The following is an 18813-nucleotide window of genomic DNA, read 5'->3' as shown; positions in this document are numbered from 1 at the left end:
TAAATAAATAAATAAATAAATAAATAAAATAAAATAAAACTAATTAATATTAAAAAAAAAAAGAAGAAGTCAGTAGGAGGGAGTTCTAACAAATCAACTGACGGAAGCTTTATCCCGGACACCAGCCCATCTAACAGAGTCTTCAAGAATACAGTTTGAGAGACTGCAGGAAACAGATTCGACCACTTCTGTTGTCAGCAAATGGAGTCTCCCTCTGCATGTTAAGTTTTCCTCTAATTTAGAGTGAAAGTCTCCTGTTTCTTTAATGAAACTGCAGAATTAGTTGGTTTCCCACCTGAACTGTACCTCTGAGTCATCTTAACCGTGTCATCATGCTTTAGGGCAGAACAGCTAGCTCCTTTAAGACTAGGCTGAGTCAGTGATTAAAAACAAAAATATACTCCGCTTGGCCGCCCACACGTAATTCTCTCAGCAAAAGGAGCCTGTTGTTTTGAAGCAAGTGATAATCAGCTTACCATTTCTCCATCTTTCTAAATTTCACCCTTAAATAATTCCCCTTTTCTGTATTCAGTGATTTTTATTATTATTATTATTATTATTATTGAAAGAGATGTTGAGTGACAGTGTTTTCGTAGAAAAAGCTTGTCGGGCATCTCCACTTAGACAGTGGGCAGTGGTCTAGCTGCAAAGGAAACCCTTGAACCTGTGCCAATAGTGGGCGACATGGTCTCTTGTCCCTCTTCCTTAAGTTATTGGACCAAAGCTCTTCCCAGCACTTCGCTTTACTTCTCTCCCCTGTGATCTTGATCCTCACTGATTAACTCAGCAGATTTTGGTTCCTGCTAGGATTTCAGGTCAGGGCAGAAAGAGGCCGTCTACGGGTGCTTCGGTACGACCGACAGCCTACGGACACTACAGAGTGAGAACTGCACTTCCATCTCCCCGGGCTGCTCCGTTCCCTGTCTTCCTCTCTTCGGTTTGGAGGCAACTACTTGCTGAAAAGAACTTGTCTTCCCACCATCACGGCCACCACCCTGACGACAGGTGTGCTTGGCTTCTCCCTGGGGCGCTGAGGAAAGCATTGGGTTCTTTCTGAGCCTTCTTGTCCACTGGCTTACGACTCCTATCACCCCTGATACCCACAGACACCCCTTTCTCCCTTGTGTCTTCAGTTGCCACCTACCAGCATTCCCTTTGCCAACATCATGTTCGAGGGTCCCCTCCCAAACAAGGAAAGCCAAGGCCCTTCTGTGAGCCCCTCGCCCATCTCCACCTTCGCGCCTCCTCTCTCCTCTTCCCTGCTCATAGAACTTCTCCCTGACGACCGGGCAGTACTGAGCGCCCCACAAGTGCCCAGCCCTCCGTCTCCCCCCAGGGATGGAAACGACGATCATTCCCCTTCCACACCAGACCCATTCACTCCGGAGTACCTCTCCCTTGCCCAGGCCGGTGTGTCTTCCCAGCATTGCAAACGGATGGCATTTTGGTGCCTCTGAATTCTGCCATCTCACTTTACAGGGCGCTCACTGCACGGTGCTGTGTAGCAAGCCTCTCCCCTGCTTCAGAGGGGACGCATGAGCATGCACGGCAGGACCTCGCTTCACTGGGAGCCCTGGGTCCCCTGGGGAGGAGGGACTCTAACTCTGACCTCCCTGGCTTCTGAGCATCCAGGGAAAGCAGGGCTGTCGAAGTCCCCAGGGGCGGGGGCTGGGGGTGTGGAAGGATCAGAGTCAGGTCTTCCTTCTCTGAAATAAGTTCGGTTTTTGTTTTGCATTCCTCGGGAGATCCCTTCAGCTTGGCACTCAGCCATGGGGACAGATGGCCTTTATCTCAGCAAGTGTTTCTGGCTGACAGCTTCCAGAAGGTGCGTGTCACAAATAGCATCGGCCTGTGTAGAGGGGAGGGCCGAGACGCGCCAGGGAAGTCTGGGGGAGTGCGGGGCAGCGCGACCTCCCGCCCCCGGTGCCATGTGCTCCTCCTCGTCCCGTCGCCTCCCTCTGAAACAGTTATCCAGCGCCGGTGTTCCTCCGTCTGCCCAGAACACAGTTGAAGAACAAGGCCCTCCCGGGAGCTTGACTCTCTGAGACCTAAACACAGCGTAAATCCAGTATTCTTTCTTCAGGCCCCCGCAATCCTGCGGGTGTAGAAGATGCGAGATTGCAGACAAACGAAGTCAGAGATTTAACGCCCATGTGCCGCGGTTCCGTTCGGTCTGAGCTGACTGACAGCCGCCAGCGTGCAGGGAGTTTGGTGAGACGCCGAAAGAGGCTCTGGCTTTTTGTCCTAACGCCGAAAGGCTGCAAGGTCCGAACGGGCTGCTGTGTGGCACCTTGTGATATCTGTGCAAGTTTTCATGTTGAAAGGTAAATAGAAGTAATGGGTTTCATAAGATTATTGTATTTTCATTAATCTTTATTTTGAAGTAATTTTAGATCTATGGAAAAAAATGGCAAAAATTAAAAAATAATACAAAGAAATTCCTTATACTCTTCACTCAGATTCTCCAAATGTTGTATTTATTATAGTTTGCCACATTGGTGTTATCTTGTTCTCTCCCGAGCCCTCCTCGGTCTCTCTCTCTCTCTCTCTCTCTCTCTCTCTCTCTCTCTCTCTCTCCTTACAGATACATGCGTACACACCTCTGACCCATTGCAGACACCTGCCCTTTCCCCCTAAACTCTCCAGTATGCACCTTCAAGGATAAGGATAGGCTCTTGTACACCTACCGCACAGGGATCCAAATCAGGAAGTTCAAACCCAGGCGGCACTAGTATCCAATACACAGACCCGTTCAGATTTCATCAGTTTTCTCAATTGTCCTTGACAGCAGAAGAAAAGCAATTTGTTCTGTCCCAGGCTCCAGCCTTGTCCTAAACTTTGACCTAAACGCTCCGACCTAAACTTTGTCACCGAGCCTCTCTGCTCTTTTGTCTGGGACACTTCCACAGTCTTCCTTTATCTTGCAAGACCTCGACATTTTTTAATAGTAGGGGTCAGATATTTGTAGAACGTCCCCCATTTTGGTGTGTCTGATGTTTCCTCATGATTAGATGAAGGCCATGTGGCTTTTTTTTTGGCAGGAATATCTCAGAGGTAGTGGTGTATCCTCAGCGCTTCCTGTCGGGTGGCACGTGATACCTACTCTAACAATTCCTGGTGGTTAGAACAACTAACCACCTAATCAACTTTGAACACTTGGTTAAGGTAGTGTCGGCAAGGTTTCTTCACCATGAAGTTACCATTGTTTACCTTTGCAATAAATAAATATGTACTTAGAAGATATCAATACTTTGATATTATGCAAGTATTTTGTTCCATATTCAACTATCAGCCATAGTTTCTATTGCTGATTCTTGCTTAAAATATCCATGAGTGCGGACATAGCCAAGTGGTGACATGCTAATTCCATCACTCCTGCATTTATTTGTTAGCATCTAGAGTATGACATCCTCCTGCACATTTTTACATACGTCAGCATGGACTCATTTCCGTGCTGATTTATTCTATAATCCATTATATTATTATATAATTTGATGTTCATTTTCCCCTGTATTTGGCCAGTGAGTGCCCCACAAAACTGTCATCGATGTCCTTTTGAAAGGGCCTCATCATATTTGAGCAATCCTTTATTTTCTGGCACAGCGGGATCCACAAGTCTGTTTCCTTTTTTTTTTTTTTTCCTTTTTTGTAGCAGAGACAGAGAGAGTCAGAGAGAGAGGGACAGATAGGGACAGACAGACAGGAAGGGAGAGAGATGAGAAACATCAATTCTTTGTTGTGGTTCCTTAGTTGTTCATTGATTGATTTCTCATATGTGCTTTGACGGGAGGGGGGAGGCTACAGCAGACCGAGTGACCCCTTGCTCGAGCCAGCAACCTTGGGCTCAAGCTGGTGAGCCTTGCTCAAACCCAATGAGCCTGCGCTCAAGCTGGCAACCTTGGGGTCTCGAACCTGGGTCCTCCACGTCCCAGCCTGATGCTCTATCCACTGCGCCACCACCTGGTCAGGTACGAGGCTGCTTCTGATGAGTTCTTGAACAAATCCCAAAACGTGGGTCAATAAAAGTAGAAAGCCAAGCTGCTGTAATCCAAAAATACTACTGATGGTCTTGCTTAACTCAAGGTTAAAACTCAAAGAAACTGTAAGAATGGAAACTCTTCCACCAATCTTTTGTAAATATTGCTTCTCTTAATTAGGTTTTTGATGAGATTTGGGCATCAAACCACTTAAGATCTTGTTTCCTGGCAAAGATCAGCAGCGTTGTTCAGCAGAATTTCCCAAGATGATGGAAATGTTCTGTATTTTGTTATCCATGCAGGTAGCCACTCACCACGTGTGGGTATTGAGCACTTGCAATGTGGTTAGTGCGACTGAGAAACTAAATTCTTCATTTACTTTACTATAATTTTAATTTATATAACCACATGTGGCGAGTGGCTGCCATATGGGACACAGTGATCTTGGGGAAGGTTTCCTATAATGTTGACAGAGAATGGATTGAAATATATTAGAGGAGAAATGATGAAATGCAGCCTCAAATGATTAAACAAAATATTTGGGGGGTAATTGTACTCAAATCCTGTGAGTAGTTGTATTTGTGCATTATTTAAATACACAGATTGTAAAGTCAGTCCATTCTCCTGAGGCTACTCCTAATTTGTGACAGTATCCTCAGAGTTGCAGCTTCTGGGATGTTTGACCCCATGTTCTTTCCTGTAGGGACCATGCATGCAGATTGTCAAAGGTGGTTTCAAGTCAGTGACATCCGGGGGACAGTGATGGAAGAAAGGGGGCAAAAAAGTCTTATTTTATGTTCCCTCTACTATCTAAATTTTACTTAAACATGCTTTATTTATTTCATTTATGAATTATCTATATACTTTGTGGAAAGACAAACGGGACTGTCTGACCCTGAAGACCTGGGTGGTTGCCTGGCAACAATCTGAATGGCATCAGAGCCGCCCCTCTCCAGCAGGAGGGGCTGTGCTCAAGCGCAACTTCCCACAAGGTCAACAGGTGCTGGCCACACCAGACAGCTAACTCCTGAACAGCTGCCATCTAACCTCACGGCGCCTGGTGCCCAGGCAGACATCGTGTCCCAGTTGGCATGGCCCCTCTCATTCTTGCTCTATAAACAGGGAAAGCAACGAAGTGGGGGAAGGGGACTGCAGTCCTTCTCCTGGAGTCTAGGCCCAGATTCGTGCAACCTGCCCTGACCCAAGTGCCCCTCCCTGCAGAGTGCTGAGCTCAGAGACCATATGTCTGCTCTACCTCAGCTCACGAGTCCCAGCCTGTACCAGAAAACTCACACTGTTAGAAAGACACATTGTGATAGAAATAATCTGTATTCTCCTCCAAATAGCTGATATTAGGGGAAATCGTCGAAGAAAATTCAATGGATGATCATAGAGGAAAGAATGCACTTGACTAGGACCTGTGGAGTGGACGGCAGGAAGAGTTCATTATTCATTTCCAGATTTGACAGAGGTAGTTTGCTTAGGTGGGAGAATGTCCTTGTTTGTAGGATTTACAAACGCAAGAATTCAGGGGGGTTGGGGCATCATGCCAGCAACTCGCTCTCAAGTGGTTCAGGGAAGTTTCTTCTCCTAGTCTAGAAACTTCTCTGTATGTTTGAAATTATTTTAAAATCAATAGCTAAAGAAGAATGTTAAAGGAAAGAGAAATCCACTCCCCTTTCTGGTCACGTGTTCATACTTCCTTTCTGCGTTGGATATATTTGCTCTCCTCCATATTGGTTTCCTTCCCTTCCTTCCCAACAGAACGCTGGCTGTGGGCAGAGCGGAGACCTGGGTACAGCCCCAGCTCCTCTGCAGCCGAGGGCCGCTGGGAGAGGGTTTGCTTTCCTGACCCCTCTCTGCTTCGCTGGAAGGTGGGCCTGAGGTGGGCAGAGTAGCCCTCCCCGTGTGTAGCCCTCAGGCACTAGTCTAAGCACTTTCCATGCATGAACACATTTATTGTGTCCAACCCTACCATACAAAGTACTGTTATGATTATCATCATCCCAATTATACATGAGGCGACAGAGGCACAGAAAGATTGTCCCTGGTCCACGTCCGTGCTCGCAGAGTGCACACTACTGCCTGTAAGGACGGGTTTGAAGATCAGATAGAGACAAGGCTTTTAGAGGGTCTTATTTTTAAAAAAAACAATAATAAATCTATAATAAATGGCATTCATCTTAATTAATGATTTCATTCACTATCCAGGGAGTGGGTAAGACGGTGAGGGGCTTTAGGGAGAAAGCCTGGCAGATTGATAAGATATGAGAGCATTATAAAAACAGCTCTTCCTCTGTGCTGTATCCTCAGCGCCCAGCAGCACGTGAGGCATTGGCCGTCCCTAAATATTTGTTAAAGAACAAATGAGTAACTCTAAGCTATGAATTATTATGATCAGATGGGTAATATTCATTGATGCTAACATAATTTTTAATGACAGCGAGAAGGAAGAAGTAGTGAAAAATAAAAGTAGCTGTTTGTTATTTCATAACTTCTTTAGTTTTTTCATATGAAGACTGCATCCTGTTAAAGTCTAAGGGATCTTCCTCACCATCCCTCTCTTAGCCCATTCAGGCTCCTATAACAAAAATATCATAAACTGATTGACTTAGGAACAGCAGAAATTTATTTCTCACAGTTCCGGAAGCTGGAAATGCAAGTTCATGGTGCTGGCAGGTTTGGTATCTCAGGGGAACCCACTTCCTCACAGAGGGCCCTTCTCACTGCGTTCACATGGTGGCAGGGGTGAAGGGCATCTTTTATGGGGGTACTAGTCACTCCCAAAGTGCCCACCTCTATATACCATCACCTTGGGAATTAGGGTTTTGTTTTTTTTTTGTTTGTTGTTTTTTGTTTGTTTGTTTGTTTGTTTTTGTATTTTTCTGAAGCTGGAAATGGGGAGAGATAGTCAGACAGACTCCCGCATGTGCCCAACCGGGATCCACCTGGCACACCCACCAGGGGCTACGCACTGCCCACCAGGGGGCGACACTCTGCCCCCTCCAGGGCATCACTCTGCCACAACCAGAGCCACTCTAGTGCCTGGGGCAGAGGCCAAGGAGCCATCCCCAGCGCCCGGGCTATCTTTGCTCCAATGGAGCCTTGGCTGCGGGAGGGGAAGAGAGAGACAGAGAAGAAGAAGGGGGGTGTGGAGAAGCAAATGGGCACTTCTCCCATGTGCCCTGGCCGGAAATCGAACCCGGGACCCCCGCACGCCAGGCCGAAGCTCTACTGCTGAGCCAACCGGCCAGGGCCAGGAATTAGGGTTTCAACACGCAAATTTGGGAAGAAACATTCAGGCCATAGCAATCTGCAAATCAGTTCCTGTTCTTTTCCTCTCTTTAAGAGTTCTTAAAGTGTTTATGTTTGCTTGGTTGGTTGGCTTTTGTGGGTTTTATTTTTTTGGTTTTTTTGTGGGTTTTTTTTTATCTTTTTTTTAAAAAAATGGAACGTTTCACGAATTTGCGTCTCATCCTTGCACAGGGGCCATGCTAATCTTCTCTGTATCATTCCAATTTTAGTATATGTGCTGCCGAAGCGAGCATGGCTTTTGTGGGGGTTTTTTTGTTGTTGTTTTAGTTTGTTTGTTTGTTTGCTGTGTGTATGTAGTGTGTGTGGTCTTTTGGTTTTGGTTTTTTGGTTCTTTTAAATGACCTATGTTGCTGAAACAGCAGAGGGAGCTCAAATTAATAAACTGAGGTTGCTGCTGTCATTATCAATGCTTCCAAGGCACAAAATACTTGAAGCCAGTCATGTCAGCTTTCTACTCCACTAGAAACAGGGTTTGAACCAGAGTAGGGGAGTCATAGTCATTAAAATAAGGTGCCAGAGCCAAGGCATTGCTTTCATGTGCTGAGAAAGCCTAACTTATCCAACCACACAGTCCATAGGAGACCTGCAGGACCAGCACTCTGGATTCTAGACCTGCAAATCCACACATGTAATCTCACCCCTCTAGGAGAGAAGTTAGGCCTAGAAGTCTCTGTGACATGCCATGTCACTTCCAAAAGATACAGGCCTCCTTGGAAGCGGTCAAGTTAAGAAGAAAGTTCTGGACCACAACCAATCTCTTCACACCATATAGTCAATGTATGTGAAATGGAATCACTGAAGTATTTGCGTTTAAGCACACCTTTCTATTTGTCTCTTCTGTTTCATATGTTTTCGTGATGGTTCATTTTATATGTCAACTTGGCTGGGTTCCTATCTATTTGGCCAAGCATTATTTTGGGTATTTATGCAAGAGGTTTTTTTTATAAGATTAACATTTTAAGTGGTAGAATAAAGCAGATTGCCCTTCATAATATGGTGGGCCTCATCTAATCAGTTGAAGACCAACCATCTCCTGAGTAAGAGAGAATTCCCCAGCACCATTTAGCTCTCCTGTGTCTGGTCCACACTGCAGATTTGCATTTGCCAGTTTCCATAATCTTGTGAGCCCGTTTCTCATAATAAATCTCTGTTTATATATATTCACATCTTATTCACTCGGTTTCTCTTGGAAGCCCTAATAACGTTTTTCTCTCTTTTTGTTATTTATCATTTCCACCCTCATTTTTACTCTACTTGTTTGAAGGTTGCTTCTGCATTTTAGTGATTATCCAAGAAATTATAAGATGCATACCTAAATTTTCAAAAACTGAAGTTTTTGAATCTCTTACTTTCTCCCAGGTAATCCATTTTAATGCTTTGATTTTTAAGACTTTATCCCATCTACTTATATTATTGGTTTTTTAAAAATATATATTTTATTTATTAGTTTTAGAGAGAGGAGAGAGAGAAAGAGAGAGAGAAAGGGGTGAGGGAGAAGCTGGAAGCATCAAACTTGTAGCAATTGCTTCTTGTATGTGCCTTGACCAGGCAAGCCTGGGGTTTCAAACTGGCAACCTCAGCATTCCAGGTCAATGCGTAATCTACTGCGCCACCACAGGTCAGGCTACTTATATTATTGTTATTGTGTGTTTTAGTTCTCTATTGTTGTTTCAGTTTAGCTGTGAGCTCTGCACCATTTATTCTTTATGGAGACATGACCCATCCAAAAGGAATGATGTGGGTCTGTTCAAATCAGGCTGCTTTTTCTTCCTCATTGTGACTAATCTTTCCATCATCCTTTTATTCCCCTTCACACATTTAGGGCATAACATGCGATCTTCCAGGCCTGAGTGTGGGAAAGTGCAGGGCGGTAACAGGAAGAGGGAGATCACCTGCTTGGGAGTGTCAGGCACCCAGGCCTGCCCTGCATGGAACTGCAGGTGCACCCAACCCTGTCTGTCTGCCAGGAGAGGTCGGCCATGGACCACACGCCACCAGACACCAGATGTTTGCAGCAGAAAGTCTGAAGCAGCGAAAGAAATGGAATATGAATTCACAGCCTTAGCTTGCATAGCGCTTGCAACAATTCTCGCCTGTGCTGCCAACATGGCCTCCCATACTGAAGTTACCACTTCAACTGAATGGGTCCCTTGCTCTCCTTACTCATCTCACAACTTTTCTCACTCCTTGCTTTCTTGGTCGCCATCTTGCATTTCCGTGACTACAGTGTGGCCTCCTGTGGTATTTCAGCAATACTCTTCTCTGTCTGCGTGCTCCTCACTCACTCGTTTTTCTTCAGAGTAAGCATGTCCCTTGAGCCTCAGAAAAACCTCTATTTTCTTGCCATGAGCACTCAAATTAAGCTGTTGACACCAGTTCTGCAAAGCATACCAATGCACCTTATTCATTTAAGGCAAAACGGTCGGCCAGGGGAGGATTGGTGTTGGGCAAGCTTTGAATCGTTCATTGGTTTAAGGAAGGTAAACTTGATCGTTTGTCCTGAGCATCGTCAGGTTGGCTTCTGAGGCTGAAGAGACGTGTGGTTCCATTTGATGTTCTTCATTACGCTCATTAACTGGACCCGAGGTGAGAATCATGCGTTCTTCACCTAATTCATCCTCATGGTAATTCTTCCCGCTGCTAACGGAGCTTGGACTCGCCATTTCCAGGATCACTCCGAGGAAGGCAAAGCCAGCAGTGCTGAGGACACCTGCAGCTTACTTCTTTTGCCCTCTCTGTTGTTGTTTTTCACTTCTCCAGTAATGTTCATTTGGATTTTCCCACCACGGAAGAAATTCTGATATCACTGCTTCCCAGAACATGGTAAACTTGCTCTTCCCCACCCTCTTGAAATTTGATGTGATCATGTGACTTGCTTTGGCCAATGAAATAATGAAATGTGAGGGTCAGTAACTTGTGTCACTTCTTGGAGGAAGCCATTGAGAGCCACTCCACCTTCTTGCCACTGTCTTTTCATTCTGCCGTGGCAACCAGCACGATTCCAACACTCCAGACATTGCTGTTCCGTCAGCCTCCGTCCCTGAGGGGGAGACAACGGGAGGCAGAGCCACCAGCCAGCTCCCCGTGGACACGCGGCCTGTGTGGGCGGTGCGCCTGCGCTGTTTCAGCCACCGAGCGTTAGGGGCGCCTTGTCCTTTGTGCCACCCTCCTCTACAACATCACAGTCAATCGTGACCAAAACATGTGCACTTTAATCATTTTCTTTGGTCTTTATTCCTTCTTACATCTCTGCTTTTACTTTGCTTCTGCTGGAAATATGTCCTTCTGGATTTCCTGTAGCATGGGGCCTTCAGTGGTGTGCTCTCTCAGTTTTTTTGTTTGTTTGTTTGTTTCATTTTTCTGAAGCTGGAAATGGGGAGAGACAGTCAGACAGACTTCCGCATGCGCCCAACCGGGATCCACCCGGCACGCCCACCAGGGCCGATGCTCTGCCCACCAGGGGGCGACGCTCTGCCCACCAGGGGGCGATGCTCTGCCCATCCTGGGTGTCACCATGTTGCGACCAGAGCCATTCTAGCGCCTGAGGCAGAGGCCACAGAGCCATCCCCAGCACCCGGGCCATCTTTGCTCCAATGGAGCCTTGGCTGCGGGAGGGGAAGAGAGAGACAGAGAGGAAGGAGGGGGGGGTGGGGAAGCAAATGGGCGCTTCTCCTGTGTGCCCTGGCCGGGAATCGAACCCGGGTCCTCCGCACGCTAGGCTGACGCTCTACTGCTGAGCCAACCGGCCAGGGCGCTCTCTCAGTTTTGTCTGTGCCAAGGTTACGTGATTTGCTCTCCTTCTTTAAAAATATTTTCACTAGAGAGAAGAATTCTATATCGGCAACTGTCTTCTTTCAGCAAAATGAAGCGATCCGGGGACCATCTACTGGTTTCTGCTGTCCCTGTGGAGTCGTCAGCTGTGACTAAGCTGCTCCTTTTAAGGGAATCTGTCTCTTTTTTTCCCCCTCTGGATTCTTTCCTGTGTCTCCGGTGTTCTTCATTTTCACTGCACCACGTCTGGGGGTGCATCTTAATTGAGATGAACTGGGCTTCCTCAGACGGGGTGTAGGACCCTCGATCAGTTCCCAGCACTCTGAGCTGAGTGGGAGGTCTGGTCACTCGGCCCACGCGGCCCACGCACTTCGGTCCCTATTCTGGGTCACATGGTTAAGTTAGTGCCTCGGCTTTCCTGCTGATGGGCCCGCCATATACAAATGAGGTTGAAATGATATTCCATGCCATTCACTTTAAGATAGCAGTTATCTGTATGATAAGTTTTAGGGAGGCTTCCTTCAAAGTGACAAAGATGAACGTTTCAGAACCTAACAAAATAAGCTTCAGAGATTTAAAAACTGTGTGCACCGCCTCATTGCCTGATTCTGGTGTTGACCGAATGCGTGAGCTGTTATTACCTATTTATGAGTCTTCCTGTCTTCTTATCAGCTCATAGCCCACCGATTCCAGTAGGAGCGTGGCTGAAGTCACAGGGTAAGCTTCTGGTAGCAGGAGGAGCTAAAGCCTCAATTTTCTGATATTTTATTTACTGATCCAATGCTAAACTAATTGGAGATCATACATGAGCCTTTTTTTTCTTGCTTCTGTCTGAGTTCTCAACGTATTTTATCAGTGTCAAACCTACTGACACAAAACAGGTCACTGCCTTGCTCTTATTAATATGTTGAAAATATTTGCTTCCAACATCTGTCATTTTGCATAACTATGAATACAAATCATAGATACCATCTGGGATGTCAGGGCAAAGGGGAATGTGACTGTTTGAATTTAATTCAACTTAATTTCACAGTTTTTAAAAGTCTTGTTTTTCTGCCATGATCATCCCAGGGAAAAATGATTAAACAATTATCTTCTGAGTGATAAAATTATTACAAATTAAGAAATAGTTATGAATATAATTTACAAATAATTATGTGACAGGATTGTGAAAAGTGCAGAACGAATGAAGCAAAATTAATTAGAGCTACTCAGACATAATTTTCTTTTTTATTTATTTGTTTGGTCCCTTAAGGATAGACTATGTCAAGATCTTTACATCACTGAGAACTATGATTCAGAAAGAAACCTGAAGAGCTTTCTCACAAATATATGTGGCAAATGTAGTGAGTTGCATTACCAGCGGCAGATGAGGCTAGGTGTCATCAGAACCTTCAGGAAAACAGAGTTATCCTAACACAAAACGTCAAAACTATTCACATGAACGTGAGGCAAGGCTGAATATACCGATGTCTAAACCAGTGCTTCCTTTTTGGGAGTTGATGTCAGAAAAATAACAAAATGAAACCTCTGAAAATTATTTCTATAAAAACAATAAAGAACCTGGTTTTTAAAATGTCAGAATATATAGTCTTTTCAAGAAACACTGCTAGAGCAACTGGACATCCACAAGCAAAAAAGAAAAAAGAAAAAAAGGATCTAGACACAAACTTTAATTACACCCTTCACAAAATAAATTCAAAATGAATTGTCGAGCTACATGTAGATTGTAAAACTATGAAACTTCCAAAATAAAAAAAAAGCTTAGATGACCTTGGGTGTGGCTGTGACTTTTTAGATGCAACACCAGACATACCATCCAGGAAAGAAACGGTAAGCTGGCCTTTGTCAAGGTTAGAAACTCCTGCCTCTGAAAGGAAACGCCAAGAGAATGAGAGAACAGGCCACGCTCCAGGAGAAAATAGTTGCAAGACATATCTGATAACTGACAGTTATCCAAAATATAACTCCACAACTCCAGAATACTCCTACAACTCCACAATAAGAATACAAAATACCAATTCAAGTAAGCCAAAGACCTGAACAGACACCTCACCTCAGAAGATAAACAGATGGCACGTAAACACACAACAAGAGGCTCTGCGTCACAGGTCATCAGGAAAATGCAAATTGAACCAGCAATCAATGTAGTGTTTCTTTTTATTCTGACCACTTTTAAAATGTTAACTCTAGCCTTCATTTTTAGCAACTTGACCATAAAATGCCTAGGTGATTTTTTTTTTCTTTCTCCAGCTTGGAGTTCTCTGAGTTTCTTGAATCTGTGAGCTTTTGTCTTTCACTGGTCTTGGAAAAACTCTCAACAATGATCTCTTCAAATACTTCCTCAGTCCCTTCTGGAACTTCGGGTTTGCATATATTGGGTTGTTTGATATTGTCCCACAGCTCTTGGTTGCTCCAAGCTTTTAAAAAAATTATTTGTTTTTTCTCTTTTTGTTTTCATTTGGATAATTTCTATGAACCTGTCTTCACACTTATTGATTCTTTCCTCAGCTCTTCCCAATTTGCAGATAAGCTCATTATAGGAATTCTTCATCTCTAATCTCATGGGTTTTTATTTACAGAACTTCCATTTTATTCTTTGAAGTAGTTGCTATCTCTTGGTTAAAATGTCTGATTTGTTACTGCATGCTGTTCATATTTTCCACTGATTCCTTTAACATATTAATCATATTTACTTTAAAGACCAGGTTTAATAGTTCTAATATCAGACCCATAGCTGGATCTGGGTTTCTTTTTTGATGACTTTACCTCTTAACAAATCGCTTTTTCTTGCATTTTGTGTCTCGTAGATTTTTTTTTTAAACTGGCTTTTAAAAAATAGACAGTTTTTAAAACAGAAAACTTGTAGGTTCACAGCAAAATTGAATAGAAAGTAAATAGCTTCCCCTTATACCCCCTGCCCTCACACATGCACAGCTTTCCCCATTGTCAGCATCCTCCAGCCCCTCTTCTCCTCTCTCTCCCCCCATCCTGCAGCCATGGCTCATTCGAGCAAGTTGGCCCCATGTGCTGAAGATGGCACCATGGCCTTGCCTCAGGTGCTAAAACAGCAATGTCCTCAGATGGGCAGAGCATCGCCCCCTGGTGGGCATGCCAGGTGGATCCTGGTCAGGGTGCATGCGGAGTCTGTTTCTCTGTCTTCCTTCTTCTCACTTATTTAAAAAAATAAGAATAATAATTAATTTTTTTTTTGCAAGAGAGACAGAGAGGGACACATAGGGACAGACAGACAGGAAGAGAGAGAGAGAGATGAGAAGCATCAGTTCTTCATTGTAGCACCTTACTTGCTCATTGATTGCTTTTTCATATGTGCCTTGACGTGGGGAGGGGCTACATAGAGCCAGTGACCCCTTGCTCAAGGTGGCGACATTGGAGTCAAGCCAGCAACCATGGGATTATGTCTATGATCCCATGCTCAAGCCAGCAGCCCTGCATTCAAGCTGGTGACCTCGGGGTTTCAAACATGGGTCCTCTGCATCCCAGGCCCATGCTCTATCCACTGCGCCACTGCCTGGTCAGGCAGCAATTTCATTTTCAATCAATATAATTATAAGAAATACATTATTCATCCTTGACAAACACAAGATCACAAATAATTCTGGACAATTTTTAATTCTGAGAGGAATGAAACTACTTCTGAAACTGTTGGAGTAATTATGTTCTGTAACAACATTGGGATACATTTCTGATAAATTATTTTGAAATATAAAGTCTAACGGTTCTAGAGATGATGACTCTCAGAATAAATTTTCTAAAATAGATTTAATTCTTCATACAAATCAATTTCATGTAAATCTGAATAAAATTTTAATTTTTTAAAATTTTCACACTGGCAATTTTAGGTTTCTCTGGCATTTCCTCTAACTTGTGTGCAAGTTTTTTAAATTGGCTTTATGATTTTTATATAACTTAAAACCCTTGTTTATATACTCTATAGTTATATCTTCAATTACAAGAAAAGTTTAATTAAAAAAATGTTCAAATGTTCTTCCTCATTAATGATCGGTTCATATGAAGCTTCTTAGGAATGTGGTGCTGTCTTCTGTTGAATGCACTGACCTTAAATTTAATTTTCAAGCCCATGGATATTTGCTTTTTTGCTTTGCAGTTTTCCCGCAGTTTAAACTGGAGTATTCCTAAACTCTGAGAATTCTAATAACTTCCCAGTACGTTACTGCAATGCCCATTGGTATGCTTTTCTTCTGGAATAATTTCCTGACAGACTTTACTGCCTGAGCACCCACAGTTCCTGTCCTGCGACCCAGGCCAGAGAGTTATCATCGTGCCGACACTACAAAGCAGGCGGTGGGGACAGAGGGGCAGGCCGCCTCACCCAGGCCCTGGCACTGCCCCCAGACAGAGCACTCCTCTCTCCCGTGGCTGCAGCTGCTGCCACTGTCATCACCACCAATCAATCAGGGCCCAGGTCCTGGCCTGGTCACCTTGGGATTCCCGGTGTGGAGACTGTCCCTGGGACACACATGCGTGCGCCTGGCCATGCGGCCACTTGTTCAGTGCTTGGGCCCCTGGCTTACCTCTGCTACTCACGTGCACATAAGTGTTGTCCCATAGGGTTTCACTTATAAAACACAAGTTCAAAGATAAAATGATCAAGAATTTCAGTATGGTAATAGCAGAGCATTAAAAACCACGTGCTAAGTGAATGAAGCTAGTCTGTCTGAAAAGACCACAGATCGTATGATTCCGTTTATATGAAACCAAGTCACCAACTCAGGAAGCCCGCCCTGGCTTTCACTTGCCCATTTCCTACTGTGGTGCCACCTCCCATCAGGAGCCCCGAAGGGCCATTGCAGGTGGTGGCAGGCATCCTTTACCCTGTGTTCCACCCGCTCCCCCAACCTCCATGCCTGCTGTCACCCTGGGTAGTCACCCAACCTCCTCCATAGGTTCCTGCCTGACACATGCCAGGCAGTCCTCCAGCGTGGCTGTGCCTGTCTCCTCCGTGGGCTTTATAAAGTGTTACTACGCGATGCCAATGACCCTGCCGATCCAATGGAGCTTCTGAGCAGTGTCCTCTCTTGCTCCCAACCAACGTGCTAGTTGTTTTGCCAGATAAAGGACTGACATCCCTGGCATGAACTGGACCACTCCCCTCTTCCTACCCGCGGCCCTTCTGGCCTCCCTGCTGGGCAGTGACTGGAAGCGAGAGGAGCAGACAACACTCAGAGAGACCAACAGTCTAACAGCACAGGGGTTACATTCTAAAGAGTACAGGAGAAGATGCGTTTGGATAATGTGTTGTTGTCCCATGTTTAAACTATCACATTCCAAACAGAAATGCTAACCTGACCAGAAAACACTTCGTTGTTCCCATTTTCCTGCATATTCTGGGGAAGACTTACATCTGTGGTCCTCGCCCACAAAGCACAGTAACAGCCTTTGACAGAGCCGTTGGAAGCCAGTGGTCAGGGGCAGCCCAGGGACGATGCCACACCGTGAGTAATGATGTCGCCAGCATTAAATACACGGTGTGAACTGCGGAGACAAGAAGAGCTGTGTTGTTTCAATGCATACGGGCTCCGAAGAGCCAAGGCAGCGTGAGTGTTAACAGTGCTGCTAACTTTTCCTCAGGATGGGAGATGTGAAAATAGTCACGGATGGGGCATTTTCACAATTAAGAACACAAGAGATGATTCCTGGACGTGAACAAAGAGAGCTGGTGCCTGGACACAAAGAAGAATTTTTCTGTCCGCTGATTGGACCATAAAGAAATACGTTTAAGTATCTCTTCTGTAACCATTATTCTAAATCTTCATCAATAAATCTTTATACCTCATATGGATCGATGACGTTAGTGATATGTTTTTAAAATCAGATGGTTTATATGGATGAAGGACTTGCAAAAAGTATTTGTCCAGGACTTATACACGGCGGGGTAACCCTGACCTCCCCTCCACCCCCGAGACGATAGGCTTCCTGAGAACAGGAATTGCATCTGCGTTGTTTGCTATGGATCCTAGCACTGTAGTGCCGTGGGCCGCGGACTGAACTGTCCGCTCTGTGCATATCAGCTTCTAGTGAACTTCATGGGTTTCTCCAAAGGACGTGTTGTACAGGAATTTTGCTGTGGGAAACCGCTGCAATAATTGGGACTTAGAGATTATTTTCCAAAATAGAGATGGCTGGGTTGGCATTTGGCATCGGCCACATTGTGATCACGTAACTCTTCTCAGATTCAGCGAACCGTTGCCTAACACCTGTCAGATTTCAGGCACTTTTGCAAACAATATTTCAGTTCACCATTCTGCCAATCATTACACCATCTGCACTTACGAGCGAGTAAACAGACACAACAGGTACGGATGTCACCCTGTCATCAGCGGAGCAAGAATGAAAACAGCACATCCCGTGTCTGAGAGCTGCTGTGCGCCCGACCCTCGCCTCTGTATCTTAGGCTACAATGTTTTACTCATAAGATCTTAACCTTGGCCCAGGCAGCCTCCCTGCCCTTCATACAGAGGTTGATGCCATTCACCTGGGGATTATAACAGTGGCTTTTCTGCTGTCCCTGTTGCCTCTACAGTCAGTGTTCTGAGTACTAAACTTCAGGCAATAAAATAGCACCATTTGTGGAACTATTGGCAGATCTCTGAAAAAAAGAAGTTGGTTGAGGCTATGGTTGCAAACGAGCCCCAAAAGTTTCTTTATAGACAATGAGTCATGGCTTCTCAAAGGGCCTATTCACACCTGGCTTCTCTGCAGCCTGAGACTGCCTGCAAACCTCCCCTCAGCAGAGGCCATTCGAGAGGCTTGACTCTAGAGAATGCGTTTAGTCTGGGGTAGTCTGGAAGTCCCTGACTACTTAGTACATCCTCGTGGAAGCGCCACCAGGTAAACATCGCACAGACTTAGCAGCAGCATCACTGACAGGCTTGTTGCACCGAGGGCGGAGCTCTTGAGAGCATGCTCGTCGGGCTGCGTAAAGCATGACCAGAGATTGCTAGAAGCCTGGTGAGCAGGGAGAAGGCTCTACTCATCCAGAAATGCCCGAATAAGACACTCCTATTCTGTCACTCAGTTTCTGTGCCATAATTCATAGCCAGCCCTCCAGGAAAAATGACACTTCAACATAGATTTAGAAATTCTTGCAGAACGTGTGTAGCAGACAACTAAGATAAACGCCGCGGTTATATGGGAGCCACTCTTTTTCTTACATAAACTTTCTGTACCGGCTGTCCACCAGCTGAGGAACAGATAAGCAAAAATGTGTGTGTCCACACAATGGAATGTTACTCATTCGGCAATAAAAGTACATGAAGCATTGACACGTGCCGCTACGTGGAGGGACCTTGGAAACATCATGCTCAGTGAGAGAAACAAAACACAAAGGACCACAAAGTGTATGATTCTACTTCTACATAATGTCCCGAATAGGTCAATCTAAACAGACAGAAAGGAGATTAATGGTCACTCGGGACTTGAGGGTGAGGTGGGGGGGTGGAGAGAGTGGGGACTGCCATCTAGTGGGTACAAGGTTCCTTTTAGAAGGGACAAAAACCCTCTAAAGTTAGATGGTGATGGTGGTTGCGTGACCTGGTGAATGGGCAAAAATAACTGTTAAATTGTCGACTTGAAATGGACGAATTGTACCAGATGTGAATCATATCTCATTCACACTACAAAATTTTTTATTTGGGTTCAAAGTATCGACATATTTTTACAAACTATTAACCTTACTTTAAAAACTAGACCAGCCTCCCTTCAGAAC

The 18813-nt window shown here is 44.9% G+C and overlaps 1 non-coding gene and 1 pseudogene across 1 annotated transcript; both read right to left on the bottom strand.

Moving 5' to 3' along the window:
- Positions 1-7418: 7418 nt before the first annotated feature.
- On the bottom strand, positions 7419-7525 carry LOC136404607 (U6 spliceosomal RNA). Its single transcript, XR_010751329.1, has one exon. It is a non-coding gene; the product is annotated as a U6 spliceosomal RNA (small nuclear RNA).
- Positions 7526-8989: 1464 nt separating this feature from the next.
- Positions 8990-9955, bottom strand: LOC136404111 (developmental pluripotency-associated protein 2 pseudogene; annotated as a pseudogene).
- Between the last annotated feature and the right edge of the window lie 8858 nt (positions 9956-18813).

Source organism: Saccopteryx leptura, chromosome 4 (assembly GCF_036850995.1).
Source record: "Saccopteryx leptura isolate mSacLep1 chromosome 4, mSacLep1_pri_phased_curated, whole genome shotgun sequence".
NCBI classification, from domain to species: Eukaryota; Metazoa; Chordata; class Mammalia; order Chiroptera; family Emballonuridae; genus Saccopteryx; species Saccopteryx leptura.
This window is presented reverse-complemented; position numbering and strand designations above follow the sequence as displayed.